Below are 22,056 nucleotides of genomic sequence, written 5' to 3'. Positions count from 1 at the left end.
AAAGGCAAAAGCTTACAGCACCTGGCATTCCCAGGCGGTCTCCCATCCAAGTACTAACCAGGCCCAACACTGCTTAGCTTCCGAGATCAGACGAGATCGGGCGGTCTCAGCGCGGTATGGCCATAAGCGAGGGCTGCTCCAAAAAGTGGGCTATTTAAAGATCAGCCTCCGTAAAAGCCAGCATATTATATAAATAGTGAAGAAAAGGCAAAAGCTTACAGCACCTGGTATTCCCAGGCGGTCTCCCATCCAAGTACTAACCAGGCCGACGCTGCTTAGCTTCCGAGATCAGACGAGATCGGGCGCTCTCAGCGCGGTATGGCCATAAACGAGGGCTGCTCCAAAAAGTGGGCTATTTAAAGATCAGCCTCCGTAAAAGCCAGCATATTACATAAATAGTGAAGAAAAGGCAAAAGCTTACAGCACCTGGTATTCCCAGGCGGTCTCCCATAAAAGTGTAACAATCGGCCTTATCAGCCGAGTTACAAGACTAAAATGGGGTCAGATTTAACTGTGAGAGATGACTAGTGGTTAAAAGAATGAGACATAAAAGAAAATTGGTTTAAATAGATTTGGTGTATTTACAAGGTTCACATAAAAGACTTTAAAACAACACGATAAAACTAGGTAAACTCTGTTAAAAGAATACAGTTAATTTGTCCATACCCTAAAAACAGGTAAACTCTGTTAAAAGAATACAGTTCATTTGTCCATACCCTAAAAACAGTCCAAGAACCCCAGTGTGTTGATAAGTCCAATGTGAGTGTCCACCAGTGTATATACAATCCACAGAAAGTGTAATCCAAAGTTTGCAGGTGGTGAATGGAAAGGTGAGCTCTAAAATTAGCAACTCCTCAATCCAACAGTTTGGTGACTGTCCTTTGTTTGTCATGCTGCTCTCTTATACAGTTGTACTTCCTGCTTCCTGTCATGTGTCTAGTCACATGACAGGCCAACCATCCATTTATTAAAGACACATACACTTAAAATGTTAAGAGTAATAAAATGGCCTAAAAAACATGTAAAACACTTAAAACTCTATAATACATTTAAATGATTGTAATAAATAGAGCGGTAAAACACGTCTTTCTAAAAGCCAGCATATTATATAAATAGTGAAGAAAAGGCAAAAGCTTACAGCACCTGGTATTCCCAGGCGGTCTCCCATCCAAGTACTAACCAGGCCCGACGCTGCTTAGCTTCCGAGATCAGACGAGATCGGGCGCTCTCAGCGCGGAATGGCCATAAGCGAGGGCTGCTCCAAAAAGTGGGCTATTTAAAGATCAGCCTCCGTAAAAGCCAGCATATTATATAAATAGTGAAGAAAAGGCAAAAGCTTACAGCACCTGGTATTCCCAGGCGGTCTCCCATCCAAGTACTAACCAGGCCCGACGCTGCTTAGCTTCCGAGATCAGACGAGATCGGGCGCTCTCTTTTTTTTTTTTTTTTTATTATCAAAAAGTACAAAATAATATTTACATAACTCATTTTTCATTCATTACACCTTTCAATCTTATTACATTTGAAGACAATTTAGCATATACAGCATGATATTTGAATTTTAACCCTCCTTTATATCACTCAAACGAAACCAAAAACCCAAAACAAAATTACCTAACTTAAATATAACCATTTCTTTTCAAAATGTTAAACTAAACCTTTCTTTTGTACATATAAATCCACTTTCTTCTACAAATGCTTTTTCAAATTCTTCTTTGCTTAGGTATTTCCACATTATATACACATTCTTTCTAACAATACTCTTGAACATTTCAATCACATCTACTTTCTTTCTCTCATAGTATGCCATATTCCTCCTCACCCATATTGCATACCTTGCATTACTCAGAATCAAATTCCAAAAGTTCACCTTCCTATCCTTATAATTTGTACATTCACCAAACAAAAACAGTTTTTTCCACTCATCTTCTGCAACCCCTTTTCCCATTCCATCTTTTATCATTTTTTTCATTTTTCCATGAAACTCCTCAAGTTCCTTGCACTCAAAGAAAATGTGCATCAAAGTTTCTGGCTCTGTCTCACATATATCACATTCTCTACTCACATTTTTATTCATTTGATGAATTACCACCTTTGTATAGATTCTATTGTGTCGTAGCTTGAAGTCCAAGTTCTCACAGTCTAGTCCGTTGTATTTTATATTTAAGTTTCTCCATATTGTTTTTACTTTCAAATCAGGAAACAATCTTGGCCATACCGCTTCTGATGCAGGCACTTTGATCTCCTTTCTGACCATCATTTTGTATACAGTTTTCACATTTATCTCCCACAAAAACTTTTTTCTCCCATTTTCCACAATGTACATTTCAGGCATTCCCCAATCTCCCACTTTAACAGTTTCCCTTTCAATCCTTTCTACCCACCTTTCAGGCAGGCTTTTTTTTATGTTTTCACATTCACCATCCACTTTTGCTTTCTCAATTTCATCATCCCACCCCACCACACAATCATATATTGCTCTATTCGGTAAAAAACCTTTTACATATTCGTAAGCCAAATCCTTTACTTTCCTTACCCCCGCTCTCATGAACAGTCTGTTGTAAAGCATTTTCCCTCCCCTCCTTATTCTTGGGTTCAGGAAAATTGGCTGATTGTGTATTTGGCTTATGTTTTCACATTCATAGTTTACATTTATCACAAATTCAGCCCATGCAGTAAACACTTCTTGGTAAAACAAAGGCAACTTTTCAATCATTGGCTTTTTTAAAACCATGAACACTCCTTCTTCACCACACCCTCCTCCTTCATTTAAATATTTTCTCATATACCCCTTCCATCCATATTCTACTTTGCCACATAAATACTTTTTTTATTGTCTTAACTCTTATTGCTTTCCTTTTCACATCTAAATCCATCAATTTCAAACCCCCCTCACTGTAATCTGCTATTAATGTTTTTGCTGATATTTTTACTCCTTTCCCACCCCACACAAAAATATTCACAGCCTCTTTTATTCCATTTAACACCCAGTCTGGTAAATCAATTGCTCCCATCACATAATTACATTTAGTTAACAATAAAGAATTAACCACTACCACTTTTCCTCTTAGTCTTAATTCCCTTAGTCTCCAAAACTGTAACACTTGCTTGATTTTGTTTAGCACTCCCGACCATGTTGCATCTCTTGCCTCTTTTGCATTCTCTCCTACGTTTACCCCTAAAATTTTTATAAAATCTTTCGTTATTTTAAATGGAACATCTGACCCTTCCACCCTTATTCCTCCTATACTCATTATTTTAGTTTTTTCCACATTTATTTTAGCACCTGACGCTTTCCCGTATTTTTCCATCTGTTTTCTAATTTTATTTATACTCTCTATATCCCTAACTGTAAAAGTTGTATCATCTGCATATTGATGTATTACACTCAATCCTCCATTTGGTTTTTTAATACCTTTTATTTCCTTGTCATTTTTGATAAGTGTCGCCAGGGGCTCAGCTGTTATTGAATACAATATTGCAGACAACGGACAGCCTTGCCTTACTGACCTCTCTAACTGAAAGGGGTCAGTTAACACCCCATTAACCTTAACACAACTTTTAGCATTTACATATATTAATTTTATCCACTTTTGCATTCTCTCTCCAAACCCAAATCTCCCCATTGTCTGTTCTATAAAGCTATGTTCCACCCTATCAAAAGCCTTCCTTTCCTTCGATCTCCACCTCTTCATCCACCTCATACAGATCCGAATCCTCCTCATTGCTGTTTTCCTCAACCATCTCCGGCAGTGTTTCACACACACATAATCCAGGTCGCATATTGCACATAATGCAGTTCACCTCCTTGCACTCTCTGGCGTAATGTCCCTGCTTGTCACATTTAAAACATCTGAAGCTTGGGCAGTCTCTTACAATGTGACCTGGCTGAATGCACAGGCGACAGACTTTCAGTTGTCTGTCATGTATCACTCTGAAATGCTCAGTCCCTCCTAGTGTCTCAAACTTTGTTGAATATGGCAGTGATTTTACCACATCATTGAATTTTACCTTTAAAAATCTTATCCCATCAGCGATATCTGTCCCCGGCCACATTCTCCTTTTCACTCTTGAGACCGCTTTAACTCCCCATTCCGACAGCTTTCTCAGTATCTCCTCATCCTGAATATACATTGGTAGACCAAGAAATGAGACCACCATCTCCATACAGTCCACCTCTTTCGCCATAATCCGACTGTTCTTTATCTTTAGCCCATCCAACAACTTCTTCTTTCCTTTTTCCTCTTCCATTGTCAGCTCGTATTCTTTTGGTGTTTTGTATCTACAGCCGATCACCACTCCACACTCTTCTCTCACTTTCTTCAGTATCTCCATCATCGTTATTCTATCTTCTCCTTCTATTTCCACGAGCACTGTGAGACTCTTTTCATAATTCCTTCTTCTTTGGTCCCGTTCTCCATCCATTTCCCTTGTGTTCCTTTTCTCCAGGCCTCTTCCCACCTCCATTTTGTCATCCAACATTGTAGCCATCTCAGCACAGAAAGTATTTATCCCCAAACAGCAATAGCCGTTTGGGGATTAAATAACTTGACTGCCCACCAATTCCTCTTTTTCAAAAAGGTTGTTTTAAAAACACAGGCTTCAGTTTCCAGTTCTCAAAACTCTCTCTGTTTGCTTTCTCCAGCAAGCTGTACCACTTCCTGCTTCCACTAGAGGGCGCTCAGGGTGGTATGGCCGTAAGCGAGGGCTGCTCCAAAAAGTGGGCTATTTAAAGATCAGCCTCCGTAAAAGCCAGCATATTATATAAATAGTGAAGAAAAGGCAAAAGCTTACAGCACCTGGTATTCCCAGGCGGTCTCCCATAAAAGTGTAACAATCGGCCTTATCAGCCGAGTTACAAGACTAAAATGGGGTCAGATTTAACTGTGAGAGATGACTAGTGGTTAAAAGAATGAGACATAAAAGAAAATTGGTTTAAGTAGATTTGGTGTATTTACAAGGTTCACATAAAAGACTTTAAAACAACACGATAAAACTAGGTAAACTCTGTTAAAAGAATACAGTTCATTTGTCCATACCCTAAAAACAGGTAAACTCTGTTAAAAGAATACAGTTCATTTGTCCATACCCTAAAAACAGTCCAAGAACCCCAGTGTGTTGATAAGTCCAATGTGAGTGTCCACCAGTGTATATACAATCCACAGAAAGTGTAATCCAAAGTTTGCAGGTGGTGAATGGAAAGGTGAGCTCTAAAATTAGCAACTCCTCAATCCAACAGTTTGGTGACTGTCCTTTGTTTGTCATGCTGCTCTCTTATACAGTTGTACTTCCTGCTTCCTGTCATGTGTCTAGTCACATGACAGGCCAACCATCCATTTATTAAAGACACATACACTTAAAATGTTAAGAGTAATAAAATGGCCTAAAAAACATGTAAAACACTTAAAACTCTATAATACATTTAAATGATTGTAATAAATAGAGCGGTAAAACACGTCTTTCTAAAAGCCAGCATATTATATAAATAGTGAAGAAAAGGCAAAAGCTTACAGCACCTGGTATTCCCAGGCGGTCTCCCATCCAAGTACTAACCAGGCACGACGCTGCTTAGCTTCCGAGATCAGACGAGATCGGGCGCTCTCAGCGCGGTATGGCCATAAGCGAGGGCTGCTCCAAAAAGTGGGCTATTTAAAGATCAGCCTCCGTAAAAGCCAGCATATTATATAAATAGTGAAGAAAAGGCAAAAGCTTACAGCACCTGGTATTCCCAGGCGGTCTCCCATCCAAGTACTAACCAGGCCCGACGCTGCTTAGCTTCCGAGATCAGACGAGATCAGACGAGATCGGGCGCTCTCAGCGCGGTATGGCCATAAGCGAGGGCTGCTCCAAAAAGTGGGCTATTTAAAGATCAGCCTCCGTAAAAGCCAGCATATTATATAAATAGTGAAGAAAAGGCAAAAGCTTACAGCACCTGGTATTCCCAGGCGGTCTCCCATAAAAGTGTAACAATCTGCCTTATCAGCCGAGTTACAAGACTAAAATGGGGTCAGATTTAACTGTGAGAGATGACTAGTGGTTAAAAGAATGAGACATAAAAGAAAATTGGTTTAAATAGATTTGGTGTATTTACAAGGTTATTTTTATTTTATTTTATTTATTTATTTCAAGCAAATAGTGTAACAGCAGAAAAAAAAAAAGAAAATACATAAGAATAATAATAGTAATAATAATAACTTATATGCTTATGCTTGAAATGGAGTGGGGAGAAGTAAAACTTATTGAACCCCACCCCAGTCTGTCAAAGAATACAAACAAAATAAAATACAAACAAAATAGCTGCTTCCTACTTCAACTATCTCAAAGAGAGAAGGAAAAATAAAATTATTTATATATATATATAAAATAAATAATAGTAATAATAATACCTCATTAAGAAACAGTATTATAGTTACACATATGCCAAACCACACATACATACTATACATATTCATACAGATATTAACTCAAGTAACAATGAATATCGAATACCAACAATGGTAGATGGAATACCACAAGGGTACATAACAAATGCCGAACAGCTACCAACAATGGTAGACGTAATACCATAAAGGTAAATAACAGCTAATCCAACACTCCACTCAACATGAATACAATCAAACCTCATTATCTTTGTAATAGGACCAGACCTTTTGTTTGTAAAGACGTTTGAAAAGGTGAATGCTTTGACATTGCTTAAATTCAAGCCCCAAATTATTCCACAAGGTGACCCCACATACAGACATAGAAAAACTCCTCCTGGTGGAACCCGCCATTGGGACCACAAAGTTCCCAAATCCTCTCAAACTGTACGACTGCTCTTTAAGGGAAAACATGTTTTGAATGTTCACAGGTAATAAATAGTGATATACTTTAAACATGAACAGTGCATTATATAATTTTACAAGATCCTGCATTTTTAATAACTTTGATTTAAGAAAGAGAGGATTTGTGTGTTCAAAATAGGCAGCCTTGTGTATAATTCGTAAAGCCCTTTTCTGTAGCAAAAAAAGTGATTGTATTACATTTTTATAATTATTGCCCCATACCTCTACACAGTAGATTAGATATGGCTGTATTAAGGAACAATACAAGGTATGGAGTGCATTTTGATCAAGGATATGTTTAACTCTACTAATTATAGCAAGGCCTTTGGAGACTTTAGTAGTTATATGTCTGATGTGGGCATTCCAACTTAACTTCTGGTCTATCGTTACACCTAAAAATTTTATTTCCTGAACATTTTCAATTTGTGCTCCATCTATCTCAACCAGTTTCTGTGAAATGGCTTGATACTTTCCAAAAAACATCACTTTAGATTTATCTAGGTTTAAGGATAATTTGTTACTTTCCATCCATTTTTTAAATTTACTTAGTTCTTTGTTTATAACGCTGATAAGTTGCTCCAAACTGACGTTACTATAGAAAATGTTTGTGTCGTCAGCAAACAATACACATTTAACCAACTGAGAAACATTAAAAATATCATTTATATACAAATTAAACAATTTGGGGCCCAGTACTGACCCCTGGGGGACACCACAAGCAATGTCAAGACATCCAGAAGAAAGCTCACCCATTTGGACATACTGTACTCTGTCGCTCAAATAACTTTTCACCCATTTCCCAGCCACCCCCCGTATTCCATATCGCTCTAATTTCTTAAATAGTATATCATGATTGATGGTGTCAAACGCTTTTTTTAGATCAATAAAAATTCCTATTGCTTGTTTTTTCTTTGTCAATGCCTTTGATATTTCTTCTGTAGCATCAGTTATGGCCATTGAAGTAGATCTATTGGGTCTGAACCCATATTGTCCTTCATTAATTAGCTTATGCTTATTTATGAATTTTTCTAACCGTTTGTCAAAAACCTTTTCAAGGATTTTTGAAAATTGAGGAAGGAGTGAAATGGGTCTGTAATTAGTAAAATGATTCCTATTTCCATTTTTGAACAAAGGTATGATCTTAGCAATTTTCATTTTTCTTGGCACACAGCCGTTTTTAAGCGACAGGTTGCAGATATGTGTTAGAGGCTTTATAATACTTGTAATTATCTTTTTTATTAGTACCATATTGATTGAGTGACAGTCTGTGGATAACTTGTTTTTTAATTTTTGCACAATATTCATTATTTCACACTCACTGACAGGAGAGAGGAAAATAGTATGGTCGTTTCTTTCAAAATTCAACTCTAATTCTTGATTTGGAATTTTGGCTGCTAAATCAGGGCCAACATTTACAAAAAAATTATTGAAATCATTTACTAATTTATTCATATCATAGTTTTTTCCATTAGAGTTAACAACATATTCCGGGTAATCCGTTTTATTAAATCCTTGCTTAATGATACTATTTAATACTGCCCAGGTTCTTTTTATGTTTGATTTATTAGCTAGTAATAGATTTTCATAATATTGTTTTTTCGCCATTCTCATTATAGCTGTCAATTTATTTTTGTATAGTTTGTATCTATCCTCAGCTTCTTTGGTTTTCAATTTAACAAACAATTTATAAAGGTTATTTTTCTTCTTACATGCATTCTGCAGGCCTTTGGAAATCCAAGGGCATTTTAAATTTCTTTTCGGTTTACTAAATACTCTGATGGGACAGTGCTTGTTGTACAAGGAAGTAAATATGTCTATAAAATTATTGTAAGCCACATCAGTCTGCATCTCTCCATAAATAGTGTTCCAATCATGTGACCTTAATTCTTCATTAAACCCATTAATAGCTTCCTCAGTTTGTACTCGTCTATAATTCACATTACAGGTTATATTACGTTTACTAACATTACAGTCATATATAGTAAAGACTGGTAAATGGTCGGTGATATCACAGATCAATAGACCATTAACAGTGTTGTTTAAAAAGTTGTTAGTAAAGATGTTATCAATTAATGTTGCACTGTGAGAGGTGATCCTACTGGGCTTTGTGATTGATGGAAATAAGGACATACTATACATCCTATCAACAAATTCACAGGTAGGTTTGTGTTTGTTTGAGTTCAAAAGGTCAATATTGAAATCCCCACATAAAAATAAGGGCTTATTTGTAACTTCAGAAAACAGTTTCACCATGCATTCATTAAATAAGTCTACATTTGATCCAGGTGACCTGTAGACACAACTTATGATAATATTCTTTTGCTTTTCATTTTTTAGTTCAATAGTTACACATTCCATCACATTATCAAGTGCTATTGACAAACTATTTACTATTGAAAACTGCATTGTTTTGTGGACATACAATGCTACACCACCACCTATTTTGTTTTGTCTATTGATGTAGTTGAGGTCATAGTCATTTATTTCGAAGTTGATTCCTTTGTCTTCATTAAACCACGTTTCTGATATTGCTATGACACTAAAAGGATGAACAAATGACTCTAAATAGTCACATATTTCACTGTAATTGGAGTACATACTTCGACTATTAAAATGAATAATAGACAGTTTACCCTTTGTAATCAAGTTAGTATTATACTGTGCATTAGTATAATACTTGCAATTAATATTAGCAAAAGAAAGAAAATTATTGTCCGGGTCAATGTCTGTCTCTATATCATGATTATTGTATTCTGTATATCTAAACATATTCAGGTCCAGCAGTTGGAGTTCATGGATCCTCTGCAATAGTTCAGTATTATTGTCCTTTAGATTGGACATACTGTAGTTTTCATAGTTCAACTAAATCAGAAGTTACCTTGATGTATACACGTCGGAATATGCGTTGACTCTTTACGTTCATTGATACTCGTCCAGTTCTTCCAAATGTCTCACGGTGAGAATCTTGGCCTCCTCCGCTGAGCCATTCAACTTGATAAAGATTTTACAGTTGTTTACCCATGTGTGTTGGATTTTATGTTGTTTCTTGAGGTCTCTTGCTTTCCAGGCTATTTCGGCATTCTTCTTTGTCAAGTGCTCGTTCAGGTAAACATTTGTTCCCTTGAGTTTGCGTCCTTGCTTCAACACTGCTGTTTTATTCTTCCTATTGACAAATCGGATGATGACTGTGGGCTTCTTGTTGCTCTTCCTGGGTAGAGGGTGGCATGCTTCGATGTAATCCAGGTTTAGCTCCACTCCTTTACTTTGCAGAAAGCTTTCTACCTGTTGTTCCACTGAGCGCGTCTCCAGCTCTGGCTCTTCCCCATTGTCCCCAACCACCGCGCGTGCATACGAGCGTGGTTTGATCGGTAGACCGGTGATGACCAGATCGTTCATACGGGAGTATTGCTCGAGCTCGTTCACCCTCCGCTCCAAATCCACAATCCGTTTGTCTTTGACTTCTATTTGGATGCGTAGCATTTTCACCTCCTCCACTAGGGCCAGGAGGTGTTCCTGCTGCCTCCGGACAGCAGTTACTTCTTCGAACAAAAGATCGATGGACTTTTTTACGTCCTCGTTTTCTGACGCGTTTTTCCTCTGCCGACTCATACTGTAAATAAGGCGTTTGAATCAGAATTGGAGATCCGTAAATCATCAGTCCAAATGCAATTTACAACCAACACTCAACGCCGAGTAAACACGCGGCCTGACAGGAAGCAGGAAGCAGAAATGTCCAAACTAATAATTATCGTTTAGCACCATATTACTAATAAACACGATGTACATTCAGTGTAAGAACTCATATTACTTTTACACTCTACTGTTATACAATAAAATATATAAATAAATAAATTTGATTCTACAGTCATAAACATATGGTCATAAATGCATCTTCAAGTCATAAACGCATCGTTTTCTAGAACATTATAAATATCCTGGCATCGTGAGAGATGCAATGCAATCAAACGTACTTCATAATGTTTTATTTGATATAGTCAGGAATTATAGTTTGGAATAAGTCTAACTAGAAAAATGTGTACACGTTTTGTCAAAGTAAATAACAACTAAAGCTAAAAGGGAAAATGAAAGTAAGACTTACTCATGTAAATGTCTCCTCCTGCTGGGTTTGCGTTGCATCGCGTCCTTCTTCTGATCAAGGTAAATATAAATATAAGCACGTCTTATTTCAGAAACGAACTGTAACCAAAATGAACTTGAAAAGGCATGTTGCTTTGTTTGCGGTGATGTGGGCGTTTCCTCGCGTACAGATACTCCGGTCCTTGCCGCGCTTGTAGCACATGGCTAATTTGAATGTGAAAGAAATTTCTGTAGTGGGCGCGGTCGAATTAAAAATAATTAGCTTCAACTGGATAGACTAGACATCTCCTTGGTTTCATATAGATTACTTTATCACAGAATATTTGTTTTCGATAAAACTTACTTCGTTTAAAAGCATAAATCTCAAGCTTTCAGTAGATACCACTTTTCTGTTTATGTGCCAAGTATTCACCGAGTTTGAATGATTTAAGTGATGCATTTCTAAAAGCAGTTTGCGGAGAGAGAGAAAACAAAAATAACCCTGTTTGTTTTATTTATTCTATAAAAAAAAACACAACGTTCTGTTGCTGTTGTGAGTGTGCACAAATAAAAGTACACACTTAACAGTTTCCCCTGCTGAAAAAACCAGCTAAAACCAGCCTAGGCTGGTTGGCTGGTATTGGCTGGTTTAAGCTGGAAGTAGCTGGTTTTAGCTGGTCTCCCAGCCTGGCCAGGCTGGTCAGGCTGGTTTTAGCTGGTGGTTTTCCAGCCTGACCAGCTAAGACCAGCCTGACCAGCCTGGCCAGGCTGGAAAAAAGGCCAAAACCCCTCTAAAACCAGCCTGCCGACCAGCTATGACCAGCTAAAACCAGGCTGGTTGACCAGCTAAAACCAGCCAACCAGCCTAGGCTGGTTTTAGCTGGTTTTTTCACCAGGGTCCAATGATGAATAGCTTTAATTTTTATGACTGAAACCGACAGAGTATTTTTAGTGTCTTTTGCACTGATCTTAAAAAAAATTAGCCGCTATCACCGGCGATACAGCCGATCTCAAGGAGTTAACCAAGGCAGGGAGGCCCTCTATCCCGCTTGGGAGCGGGATTATTTCACGCAAACAGGATTAGACTGCAGCCGTTCTGCAGAGTCAGTATTAGGGAGGGCGTTCCACCTGTCGAAGAGACCCTTGGAATACGACCCGACGAGGTAGCGTGGGCCGAGCGGTCTAATGCGCTGGATTAAGGCTCCAGTCTTTTCGGGGGCGTGGGTTCGAATCCCATCACTGCCAGGGAAGTCTTTTGGAAAGCTCCTGAGGCTGCGAAGCGACTGGAGAAGTGACGCTGCATGCTCATCCAAACTTAGCCGCTTTCGCATTCTTTGCCATTTAGCAAAGTCAGTGCTGGAAGCTTGTCCCAGCCTCTGCTCCAGTCCAACAGAGGGACATCAATAATTTACAATCATAGGAGAGGTGCAATAAAAAACAAACAAACAATTCAACGAATTTGAAAATTATATTAATGAAAAACAATGAGTAGTCTACAAGAATGGAGACAGCCAATGTCACTCATGAAAAGTTTTGGGTGAAATAACAGCTGCCTGATCATTTTGATTTTAAGTCAAGTCAAGTCACCTTTATTTATATAGCGCTTGTAACAATACAGATTGTTTCAAAGCAGCTGCACAGTATTTAAACAGAACAGTAGTGTGTAAGTAACGCATTATTGAAGATAATAAATTTTAGTTAAAGGCAGTTCATCAATGAATTCAGTGATATCATCGTCAGTTCAGTTCAAATAGTAAACGATATCGCTGGAAAATGTCCCCAACTAAGCAAGCCAGAGGCGACAGCGGCAAGGAACCAAAACTCCACAGGTGACAGAAATGGAGAAAAAAACCTTGGGAGAAACCAGGCTCAGTCGGGGGACCAGTTCTCCTCTGGCCAGACGAAACCAGCAGTTTGTACCAATGTCTGATTGTAGAGAACTCGTCAGGATCCCGTGGTGTGGCACCGATGGCCGTCTAGGTTGGCGAGGTCTTCATTGATGATCGGTCTCTGGAGCTCATCTGGTTGACATCCATGGCTATTGAAGTCATCTCCAGGTGGTGATCCATGATCTAAGCTGGGTACGGACTGGATCTGGGGGACTGCAGTGACCATCTGATCCGGATACAGACTGGGTCTGGTGGCTACGGTGACCTCGGAAAGAAACAGACTAATATTAGCGTAGATGCCATTCTTTTTACGATGCAACGAGTGCATCAGATGTAATGTGAGGTGTTTTCGGTTCCGGTTCACCTAATTAATGCAGCCTAACAATCCTTTAACGGATTTGAATTATAGGAATGTGTTAATGTTTTATGTGTAAGCCAGGTTAAAGAGATGTGTCTTTAATCTAGATTTAAACTGACAGAGTGTGTCTGCCTCCCGAACAGTGTTTGGTAGATTGTTCCAGAGTTTAGGCGCTAGATAAGAAAATGATCTGCCACCGGCAGTTGATTTTGATATTCTAGGTATTATCAAATTGCCAGAATTTTGAGAACGCAGCGGACGTGAGGGACTATAATGCGATAGGCTTTATAAGCAATAAGCAAGATTTTAAAATCTATACGATATTTTATAGGGAGTCAATGCAGTGCTGACAGAACCGGGCTAATATGGTCATACTTTCTAGTTCTAGTAAGAACTCTAGCTGCTGCATTTTGGACCAGCTGGAGTTTGTTTATTAAGCGTGCAGAACAACCACCCAATAAAGCATTACAATAATCTATCCTTGAGGTCATGAACGCATGAATTAATGTTTCAGCATTTGACATTGATAGCATAGGTCGTAATTTCGATATATTTTTAAGATGGAAAAATGCCGTTTTGCAAATGCTAGAAATGTGGCTTTCAAAGGAGAGATTGCTATCGAATAGGACGCCTAGGTTCCTAACTGATGACGACAAATTTACAGAGCAGCCATCTAGTATTAGACTGTGTTTTAGGTCATTACTTGTCGAGGTCCAATAATTAACACCTCTGTTTTTTCAGGATTTAACAGTAAGAAGTTATTTACCATCCAGTTTTTAATATCAGCTATGCATTCTGTTAGTTTTTCGAATTGATATGTTTTGCCAGGCTGCGAAGAAATATAGAGCTGAGTATCATCAGCGTAACAATGAAAGCTAACACCATGTTTCCTTATGATATCTCCCAAGGGTAACATGTAAAGCGTAAAAAGTAATGGCCCTAGTACTGAGCCTTGAGGTACTCCATACTGCACTTGCGATTTAAATGATACCTCTTCATTTATTGCCACAAACTGATGACGGTCAGATAAGTACGATTTGAACCATGCCAGTGCACTACCATTAATGCCTACATAATTTTCAAGTCTATTTAAAAGAATGTTGTGGTCAATAGTATCAAATGCAGCACTAAGATCCAGTAGCACTAATAGAGAGATGCATCCACGATCGGTTGACAAGAGCAGGTCATTTGTTACTCTAATAAGAGCAGTCTCAGTACTATGATATGGTCTAAAACCTGACTGGAAATCCTCACAGATACCATTTTTCTCTAAGAAGGAGCATAATTGTGAGGATACTACCTTTTCTAGTATCTTTGACAGAAAAGGGAGATTCGAAATTGGTCTGTAGTTAATAAGTTCATTGGGGTCAAGTTGTGGTTTTTTAATGAGTGGCTTAATAACAGCCAGTTTGAAGGTTTTGGGAACATATCCTAATGATAGTGACGAATTAATAATATTCAGAAGAGGATCTATGACTTCTGGAAGTACCTCCTTTAGTAGCCTAGATGGAATAGGGTCTAACATGCATGTTGTAGGTTTAGATGATTTAACAATTTTATACAATTTTTCCTCTCCTATAATAGAGAATGAGTGGAATTGTTCCTCACGAGATCTACAACGCATTATCTGATGCGATAATGTAGCGGGCGGCTGTATGGTTACAATTTTGTCTCTAATAGTGTCTATCTTGGAGGTAAAGTACTTCATAAAGTCATTACTGCTGTGCTGTTGGGAAATGTCTGCACCTGTTTCTGATATATTTTTCGTTAATTTAACCACAGTATTGAACAAATACCTAGGGTTATGTTTATTTTCTTCTAAGAGAGACGAAAAGTAATCCGATCTGGCAGTTTTTAATGCTTTCCTATAAGATAAGTTACATTCACGCCAAGCAGTACGAAAAACATCTAGTTTTGTTTTCCTCCAGCTGCGTTCCATTTTTCGTGCTTTTGTTGTATATATGTTTGTGCCATCAGATAGGGCAGTAACGGTTTTCAAATAAAATGATTCTATTTTTATTTTGTCCCCCTCGTAATGATATGAGGTGGCTTTTTTAGTGGACCTATTTGCAACACACTTGCAACGAATCGGTGCTGGCCGTGTGTATGGACTTGGTGTTGCCATCCTAAGGGTAAGAGAAAAATGCACAACATACTTAAGAATACTTACTGTGAAGTATGTATATTTAGACAGTACCAGTCACAATTTGAAATATTTTCTGAGGTAAATCTTGGCTTCACAAAAAATAAGTGTTCCTGTCGAGTTTTTTTTTGTTTGTTTAATAGTCTTCTTTTTTTTTTTACTTCACACTTCATTAATATAAGTGAGTTATTCATTGAAAGTTATTAATATGTCCTGTGAAGTAAAGATTTACTTCATAAAATTAACCTAACCCTAAAGAAAGCCCTTCTCCCACTTCCTGACAGAAAAGCTTATCTGAGGTAAATCTTTTATTCACATTATATTTTATCAATGACTTTTGATTATTAAGAAAAATGTATGAACAAATTTCTTGTGAAGTAGAGATTTCCCTTTTTCTCAGACCAAATCCTGACAGAATAGGTTTTATTATACCACAGAGAATGGAGAGAAGTAAACAGTGAACTCACCTTAGAAATTAGGTGGTTGTTGTTTTTGTTGTTGCAGCTGTTGTTGTCAGTGAGTCATGTGAGGAGGGGAGCAGTGGGACAGTAGTCTTAAACTTGGCAGCAGTCCAATCAGATGATGTCACCAAGGCACATGATGACAAGATGGTAACCTTTGACCGATAGGCCTATTTCACAATATGGCGTCCAAGAACGGAAGTAGGGAAGCGATACTTCCAGTCGCGCTGCTGCCCGTTACGATCGTCATTCATTCACAAAAATAGAGCGCAAACTCGTTTTTTTTCCCAGTCATTAATAAATGTACCAACAACTAAAATAGCAGATGTTGTCAGTTTTGTTGATAGTTTTCAGGGAGATGTGAGGCGATCAAAATTGAAAAAAAAAAGGGTTATAAATTCTTTTTTGAGCAATTAATTTTTGATTATCAAGGTATGAGTAATTTATTAGACAGCTGTCATGATAGCTAATTTGCGCATTATCAATGTTGTTTTTATGGATTAATTTAAAAGTGGTCTATTAATAATAATAAAAACGTCCTGTTAATAACTTTTGTGTATGTTTGTTTGTTTGGACACTTCAGTCTCAAACATTATTTTAGGGAAAGTGGTAATTAGGGCCAGGTGCTATAGGTCATTACGAAAGTGTGAGGAACCACATCAGCTTGAGGTAAATACGTTCAGTATTTAGCTAATGATTGTTTATAATGCAGTACTTGTCTCAATATCAAACATAGCGATAACGTCTAGCAGTAACAGCATCATCTGCAGTTAGGATTAAGTTAACACAGCATATGATACTAGTATATATGCATACTTACCAGACAGCACATTTTAGTACGCTAGGCACCAAGAATGTTCCTACTGCCCTTGCATGCACAAGCAAGCAGCAAGCCTGGCATAGGCCCCGCACCCAGGTAAAATGAAGAAGAAAACTGCTGATCCTTCAAACTGTTTTAATTTGACAACAGATAACAATAAGGCAGTATTAAATATAAAAGAAAAATAGGAAAAATAAATAAATACATTGAAAGTGCATAATGTGCAAATTACAAAATAGATTACAATCCCGTACAATATTATAAATACATACATGAATAAATAAATAAATAAATAAATAAATAACTGTTTTGTCCAGGGCATTACTCCAGAACCAGTGAATGAGCTTCTGGTGCGTAAGCCAAAAGCCTCTGGTAGGAGCAGTGTGCAGTCAACTTTGAACAAAGCATATGGAGGTAATCTCCAAATACTAATAAAATACATTTTCAAAATAATTAACAATTAACACAGTGAAACATAAACATTTTCTTTAGGACCTTTGCCTGATAACGATGTGGTGGCTAGAGCAGCTTCCCTCATTCCCCTTCGACCTCAACCACTAATAGCAAAGATTGTTGATGGGATGTCTGCTGTAACCATCGTGTCATCAAAATTTGGAGAGGTCCCAAATGGTTCACTGCTTTTTTACCAGTGCCCTGCTGTGCAGCTGACGGATGTGTTTACCCATCCAAATGCGCCAGAATTCCCCTCATTACCTGTCCCACAGTTTTGTTTTGTCCCTGGCAGCTGGGCTGAACTCATGCATATGCAGAGCCTGGAGGTGACACCTGAAATGTCAGTGATTATTGAGGAGGGAACACGGGATCAATCCAAAAGCCCACTCTGGTTTAGCATGTGTTGTCTCCGACTTACAGCAAGCAAGTTCTATGAAGCAGCTCATGTGAGGTCAGAATCCACGGCAAAAACACTTGCTGGCTGGGTAATTAAAGGTGCCCCCCTAGACAAAAGCAATGCGTCGAGGAGTGGAACTTGAGCCATTGGTTCTTTGACACTATGCTGAGACCTTCATTGTGAATGTACGTCCATGCGGTCTCATCATCCACCCTGAAGCGCCCCACCTTGGTGCTAGTCCACTGGCTTAGCTTGGTGTGATCTGGTGATAAAAACTAGGGGTGACTTCACTGTGGAGAGAGTATGGAGAGATGATGAGCTGATCCAAGAAATCAAGGCTAAAGCTGATGAATTCTACTTTGGCACATACATTCATGTTTTGCTAGGGAGAAAATAGACAAAAGTGTTGCATAACCAGTGATGTTTCTATTGTATGTAGTTATTACTTTACATTTCTATACTATATAGTTATTTAGTTTGCAAGAAAAAAAATCAGAGGATTAGTTCACTGCAATAGACTTTAGGATTTTCTATAACTTGTTATTCAACTTAGATTAATAATTTTATGGCAAGAAATTTTATGATATTGTTGAAAATTACTTTTCCCAAGATGGAAAGATGAGTCAATGACAGTCAAGTCAGTGTGTTAAAAATCTGACAGATGCTGTTGCACACTGTAAAAAGTAATGAGTTGAGTTTACTTAGAAAACCTGTGGTAACTGATTACCTCAGAATTTTCAAATAAAGTAATACATAATTTCTGAGTTGATTAAGCTACTATAACTTAGTTCAGTTAACTTGTTTATTTGTAAATACTACCTAAAAGCTTGAGTACAGTCAACTCAGTATAACAAGTTCAGCTGACTTAAAGGTCTAAGTTAGGCTTAATATGGGTAACTCAAATAAAACAGTTTAGTTAACATGTTTGCTAGTTCACGTTACTAGAAAAATCTGTGGTAACTGATTACCTTAAATTTCTCAAGTAAGTTGTACTCACAACTCTAAGTTAATCATACATACACAGACAGACAACAGATTGTTGGAACAACAAAGTCATTTATTTGTTCCATTAAACATGTTGTATGTTAATTCAAAACAATGTTAATTCAAGCCATTAAAGCATGACATATCAACAATAATGCACATTTGCATCAACAAAAATTGCACTCTGAAAAAAATAACAGTGTCCCCTTTTTCCATGTATAACTTTTTTATGCAAAATAGGACAACACTAAAGAGTACACTGCAAAAATTGCATTTTTACTAAGCATTTTTGTGTATCTAATCATTCTTGAATCAAGATACACTTTCTTGACAAGAAAAAAATAAATATCCTTTTTCACATCTTTAACTTTCACAGAGGTAAAATGTGGAATTGGAGAGCATAAAAGTCTTTTAGTACAGAACAGTTTTTTTCTTCTATAATGTTACATATTCTAAAACCAACCACTTAACATTCAGTTTACCAACAGGAAACAATATACATTTTTCAGTAGTGATGACATTTCTGAAACTTAACAATGGACAACCTTGAAAAATGACAATAACAATGCTCGACATCATCTCACAGTGACGTTACTGCATTAGAAGAGTTTTCAGGGATTGTATTCTTGGTTTCAGAGACTTGTGCCCAAGTGACAAAATCACCCTCTGGATGAAATCGAATGTGTTCTTCACAACTGGAGGATACTCTAAATTTAGAGCATACGTGAGCCCAAAGAGGGTGCACATGGCTTTGGGAAGATTTTCCAGGCCATCCATTACTACTTTACCTTCCAAAATTATGGCAGTGGATGTGGCATCAAGGTCCAAATCCTACTAGGCTGATTATCTATATCACATTTGCATGCTTTGTTTAAATTGGTGTAGTTGAAGGATTACAAATGTAAGATTCTGTTAATGATTTTTTGTTCCTACATTGTATTTAGCATTTATGGTAAAAATGAGGACATCAGATTATTCTCAAATTATTCTCTCAAGCAAAGTTAGTAGCAAGTGGTTCCTGCCAGTTCCTGTTCTCCTGCAGTTCCTAAACACCTGGCAGGTTTCCCAAGTTAAGTGTGAATTCTAAGCTCAAGGTACAACTGCCTTTTGTTTAGCACCTTTGCATTTGAATGACTCTTGTATTCTAAATAGATCAAGGACGGGAAAATCCTACTAGGCTGATTATCTATATCACATTTGCATGCTTTGTTTAAATTGCCTCCACCTCTATGTATCCCTCCCCCTTGGAAAGGTATATAAACTGTAATGTATATGCCTTAGTCAGACGACTTTTTATGACTGCAGCGACGCACAGCTAGTATCTCAATAAAGAGAAACTTCTGCTTCAAAGATCTCCAAAAACGTCTCCTGGTCTCGAAGAATAAGTTCACAACAGTTTTGGTGCCGTGACCCGGATAGAGCTTCTTGCCAGACATCGTTCCAGACTGACGATGAGTTTACATCATTGTTAGGAGAGCATATGGACTCAATAGTGACTGAGTCAGTAAGATTGGATTTGACAAAGAAATTTGGTATTGATCCAGAAAAAGTTTGGTCAATTGAACAATGCAAAAAAGTACTTGGGGCATGTATCTGAAAGAAAAACCTAAAAGGCATTATCTGCTGCCACAGAGAATTTACTTCAAGCTTAGCACAAGAACAAGCTCAGTGTATCGCTAAGTTGAAAGAACAAAACCAACAGCTGCACACTAGATTGTCCTGTTTCACTAAAAAGGTGGGCCATAACCAGGCCTCAACCAAAAGTGATTCAAAAGACCATCAGTCAGATGAAAGCTATCCTGACTTACAGTCTTCATGTAGACAAGAGGACAATGGCAGTACCATAACGATGGAGAAAGATGCAGTAAATTCAGTGAAGGTATGTGGCGCTAGGAGAAGATCTCAGGGAATTGAGGGAATTGAAAGTGTTCCTCCCAACTCTTCTGTTGTCCCAGTACAAACGGTTGCCAAAGCCCTAAGACCTAAAGATATAGTGAGACTTTCCCAGAGCTTACCTTCAGCATGCGCAAATTTTTCTGAATTTAGAAGAACACTGAACAGCAAAATGCGTCTTTATGACATGTCGTTAGCAGAAGTCACACAGCTGATGTCACAAATTCTAACTGAATCTGAATTCAACAGTTTTGAGTCTGCTGTTACTTCTGAACTACATGTCAGCAGAGGCGATTTGAGTTGTGTTTTGAAAATTCTAAAGAATATCATAGGACCCAAAACAGACTGGTCCAGAATCACTAACTGTGTGCAGAAGAAGGATGAAACTGTAAGTGAGTACACTGAAAGATTTTGTCAGTCAGCTGCAGCATACAGTGGAATAGCTGACACTTCAGAGAAGGTACTGAATGATAAAGGACCACTAGCTCGTACATGGTTTGATGGCCTTTTAACGGAATATAGAAATGCACTGCCTTTCTTAGACCTCACATGGTCAAATAGAACCCTGCAAAGAAACTTGGACAGGATAGCTACTTGGGAAAGAAACTCTGATGTTAAAGCCAGAGTAAAGATTGCAGCAGCATCCTTTAAGGTAAAAACAGAGAACCGACAGGAACGTAAATGTCCTAAGAGAGAGGGTAGTTGTCATTACTGCGGTAAACCCGGACACAGGATGAAAGAAAGTAGAAAAAACTAAAAATACGTAAGAAAAATTAACAATGTAAATCAGCTTTTACTGTTACGGAAGCAGACGGACAACAGGGAGAGTACAGGTAAGTGAGTTTATTTAAAACAGCAGTGCAGAATGTGAGACTTGGATTGGTGAATCAGGTGAATAGTAGCTTTAACTGGATGGATAGCTGGATGCGTAGACTAGAGAGGACTAATGATGAATAATCCTTTGCAGGAACACTGGCGATGTGCAGGACGGCTTATGGCACACACACACACCCGCTTGAGGAATGGATGAGGCTTACGGCTCGATCACCCTTGAAGACTGGAACTGGAAGACAACTGGAAGAGACGAGATAAAGGTGAGTAGCGACAGGTAAGTATCTTAGAGTAGGATTTGTAGATAATGGTCTTAGTTGAGGATAGTGTTTGCTGGAGGAAGCTTGCGCTACAGTCCGCTTCGTGGAAACGAGCCCGGACAATGACTGGCGTGTGTGGTGTGCTTATGAAGGTGCTGAGGTGATTAGGTGCAGGTGTGGCTGATTAGAACTCAGGTGATAATAATAATAATTCGTTACATTTATATAGCGCTTTTCTAGACACTCAAAGCGCTTTACAGTGTCAGGGGTATCTCCTCATCCACCACCAGTGTGCAGCATCCACCTGGATGATGCGACGGCAGCCATAGTGCACCAGAACGCCCACCACACACCAGCTTACTGGTGGAGAGGAGACAGAGTAATGAAGTCCACTAGGTACTCCAGGTGACCACCACGATGTCGGGACTGCAGAATCTCTCGAACCGTGTAGACAGATCCTTCCTCTAGAACTCTCAAAGGGGGGACTGAAGGACTACCAATTTTAGAATCGGTTCAACTTTATAAAAGATTAAACATAGGTTCCAAAATAACAGCAAGAACTGAAAAGCTATGTATATTGTATATATCTATACCACATTTGCATGCTTTGTTTAGCCACATCTATGTATCCCCTCCCCCTGGAAAGGTATATAAACTCTAATGTTT

The 22,056-nt window shown here is 38.2% G+C and overlaps 4 non-coding genes and 1 pseudogene across 4 annotated transcripts; all 5 read right to left on the bottom strand.

The window, feature by feature from the left end:
• Positions 1 to 9: 9 nt before the first annotated feature.
• On the bottom strand, positions 10 to 128 carry LOC141317795 (5S ribosomal RNA). The gene has a single exon (XR_012352151.1). It is a non-coding gene; the product is annotated as a 5S ribosomal RNA (ribosomal RNA).
• An 84-nt stretch (positions 129 to 212) lies between these two features.
• LOC141319111 (5S ribosomal RNA) lies at positions 213 to 330 on the bottom strand. The gene has a single exon (XR_012353386.1). It is a non-coding gene; the product is annotated as a 5S ribosomal RNA (ribosomal RNA).
• Positions 331 to 1,131: 801 nt separating this feature from the next.
• LOC141310867 (5S ribosomal RNA) lies at positions 1,132 to 1,250 on the bottom strand. Its single transcript, XR_012348350.1, has one exon. It is a non-coding gene; the product is annotated as a 5S ribosomal RNA (ribosomal RNA).
• A 4,254-nt stretch (positions 1,251 to 5,504) lies between these two features.
• LOC141317908 (5S ribosomal RNA) lies at positions 5,505 to 5,623 on the bottom strand. The gene has a single exon (XR_012352258.1). It is a non-coding gene; the product is annotated as a 5S ribosomal RNA (ribosomal RNA).
• An 84-nt stretch (positions 5,624 to 5,707) lies between these two features.
• LOC141319012 (5S ribosomal RNA) lies at positions 5,708 to 5,836 on the bottom strand (annotated as a pseudogene).
• Between the last annotated feature and the right edge of the window lie 16,220 nt (positions 5,837 to 22,056).

The sequence above is a fragment of the Garra rufa genome, chromosome 1 (assembly GCF_049309525.1).
Source record: "Garra rufa chromosome 1, GarRuf1.0, whole genome shotgun sequence".
NCBI classification, from domain to species: Eukaryota; Metazoa; Chordata; class Actinopteri; order Cypriniformes; family Cyprinidae; genus Garra; species Garra rufa.
Note: the sequence above shows the minus strand (reverse complement) of the source record. Positions and strands in the feature narration are given on the sequence as shown.